The sequence below is a fragment of the Crinia signifera genome, chromosome 9 (assembly GCF_055691185.1).
Source record: "Crinia signifera chromosome 9, ASM5569118v1, whole genome shotgun sequence".
NCBI classification, from domain to species: Eukaryota; Metazoa; Chordata; class Amphibia; order Anura; family Myobatrachidae; genus Crinia; species Crinia signifera.
Genome location: NC_139225.1, coordinates 151,467,196 through 151,469,695, shown reverse-complemented (window position 1 = coordinate 151,469,695; position 2,500 = coordinate 151,467,196). Strand labels below are relative to the sequence as shown.

General features: G+C 44.3%; 3 non-coding genes across 3 annotated transcripts; all 3 read right to left on the bottom strand.

The window, feature by feature from the left end:
• Positions 1 to 622: 622 nt before the first annotated feature.
• Positions 623 to 694, bottom strand: TRNAE-CUC (transfer RNA glutamic acid (anticodon CUC)). Its single transcript has one exon. It is a non-coding gene; the product is annotated as a tRNA-Glu (tRNA).
• Positions 695 to 1,231: 537 nt separating this feature from the next.
• On the bottom strand, positions 1,232 to 1,303 carry TRNAE-CUC (transfer RNA glutamic acid (anticodon CUC)). Its single transcript has one exon. It is a non-coding gene; the product is annotated as a tRNA-Glu (tRNA).
• Positions 1,304 to 2,021: 718 nt separating this feature from the next.
• On the bottom strand, positions 2,022 to 2,093 carry TRNAE-CUC (transfer RNA glutamic acid (anticodon CUC)). The gene has a single exon. It is a non-coding gene; the product is annotated as a tRNA-Glu (tRNA).
• Between the last annotated feature and the right edge of the window lie 407 nt (positions 2,094 to 2,500).

The following is a 2,500-nucleotide window of genomic DNA, read 5'->3' as shown; positions in this document are numbered from 1 at the left end:
CTAGAATCTCCCTTTACTTGACCAGGAATCGAACCCGGGTCGCGGCGGTGAGAGCAACGAATCCTAACCACTAGACCACCAAGGAGTGATGGATTTTAGAGCACACTCCATTAGGAAAAAGGAAATTCTCTGAATAAAGTGCAAAGCAATGTGATGGGAGTGAGCTACCAGGAAATTATTTGACAAGAAAAGATAGGATGATTTGTTGTGCATAGCAGTCTTCAAGTCATATTGAATACACAATGCTTCTCGGAAGTGTAAGTTTTCTTCCGTCTCCTAGGTCAGTGTTTTCATAAAAAATCGTGCTGAAACCTCCCTTTCCCTGACCGGGAATCGAACCCGGGCCGCGGCTGTGAGAGCGCCGAATCCTAACCACTAGACCACCAGGGAGTGATGGAGTCATTGCACACTCCATTGGGAAAAGGGAAATTCTCTGAATAAAGTGCAAAGCAATGTGATGGGAGTGAGCTACCAGGAAATTATGTGACAAGAAAAGATAGAATGATTTGTTGTGCATAGCAGTCTTCAAGTCATATTGAATACACAATGCTTCTCGGAAGTGTAAGTTTTCTTCCGTCTCCTAGGTCAGTGTTTTCATAAAAAATCGTGCTGAAACCTTTCTTTCCCTGACCGGGAATTGAACCCGGGCCGCGGCGGTGAGAGCGCCGAATCCTAACCACTAGACCACCAGGGAGTGATGGAGTCATTGCACACTCCATTGGGAAAAGGGAAATTCTCTGAATAAAGTGCAAAGCAATGTGATGGGAGTGAGCTACCAGGAAATTATTTGACAAGAAAAGATAGGATGATTTGTTGTGCATAGCAGTCTTCAAGTCATATTGAATACACAATGCTTCTCGGAAGTGTAAGTTTTCTTCCGTCTCCTAGGTCAGTGTTTTCATAAAAAATCGTGCTAGAATCTCCCTTTACTTGACCAGGAATCGAACCCGGGTCGCGGCGGTGAGAGCAACGAATCCTAACCACTAGACCACCAAGGAGTGATGGATTTTAGAGCACACTCCATTAGGAAAAAGGAAATTCTCTGAATAAAGTGCAAAGCAATGTGATGGGAGTGAGCTACCAGGAAATTATTTGACAAGAAAAGATAGGATGATTTGTTGTGCATAGCAGTCTTCAAGTCATATTTAATACACAATGCTTCTCGGAAGTGTAAGTTTTCTTCCGACTCCTAGGTCAGTGTTTTCATAAAAAATTGTGTTGAAACCTCCCTTTCCCTGACCGGGAATAGAACCCGGGCCGCGGCGGTGAGAGCACCGAATCCTAACCACTAGACCACCAGGGAGTGATGGAGTCATTGCACACTCCATTGGGAAAAGGGAAATTCTCTGAATAAAGTGCAAAGCAATGTGATGGGAGTGAATTACCAGGAATTTATTTGACAAGAAAAGATAGGATGATTTGTTGTGCATAGCAGTCTTCAAGTCATATTGAATACACAATGCTTCTCGAAAGTGTAAGTTTTCTTCCGTCTCCTAGGTCAGTGTTTTCATAAAAAATCGTGCTGAAACCTCCCTTTCCCTGACCGGGAATCGAACCCGGGCCGCGGCGATGAGAGCGCCGAATGCTAACCACTAGACCACCAGGGAGTGATGGAGTCATTGCACACTCCATTGGGAAAAGGGAAATTCTCTGAATAAAGTGCAAAGCAATGTGATGGGAGTGAAAACATTGACCTAGGAGACGGAAGAAAATGTACACTTCTGTGAAAACATCGATCCCGGGCCGCGGCGGTGAGAGCGCCGAATCCTAACCACTAGACCACCAGGGAGTGATGGAGTCATTGCACACTCCATTGGGAAAAGGGAAATTCTCTGAATAAAGTTCAAAGCAATGTGATGGGAGTGAGCTACCAGCAAATTATTTGACAAGAAAAGATAGGATGATTTGTTGTGCATAGCAGTCTTCAAGTCATATTGAATACACAATGCTTCTCGGAAGTGTAAGTTTTCTTCCGTCTCCTAGGTCAGTGTTTTCATAAAAAATCGTGCTGAAACCTCCCTTTCCCTGACCGGGAATCGAACCCGGGCCGCGGTGGTGAGAGCGCCGAATCCTAACCACTAGACCACCAGGGAGTGATGGAGTCATTGCACACTCCATTGGGAAAAGGGAAATTCTCTGAATAAAGTGCAAAGCAATGTGATGGGAGTGAGCTACCAAGAATTTATTTGACAAGAAAAGATAGGATGATTTGTTGTGCATAGCAGTCTTCAAGTCATATTTAACACACAATGCTTCTCGGAAGTTTACGTTTTCTTCCGTCTCCTAGGTCAGTGTTTTCATAAAAAATCGTGCTAGAATCTCCCTTTACCTAACCAGGAATCAAACCCGGGTCGCGGCGGTGAGAGCGCCGAATCCTAACCACTAGACCAACAAGGAGTGATGGATTTTAGAGCACACTCCATTAGGAAAAAGGAAATTCTCTGAATAAAGTGCAAAGCAATGTGATGTGAGTGAGCTACCAGGAAATTATTTGACAAGA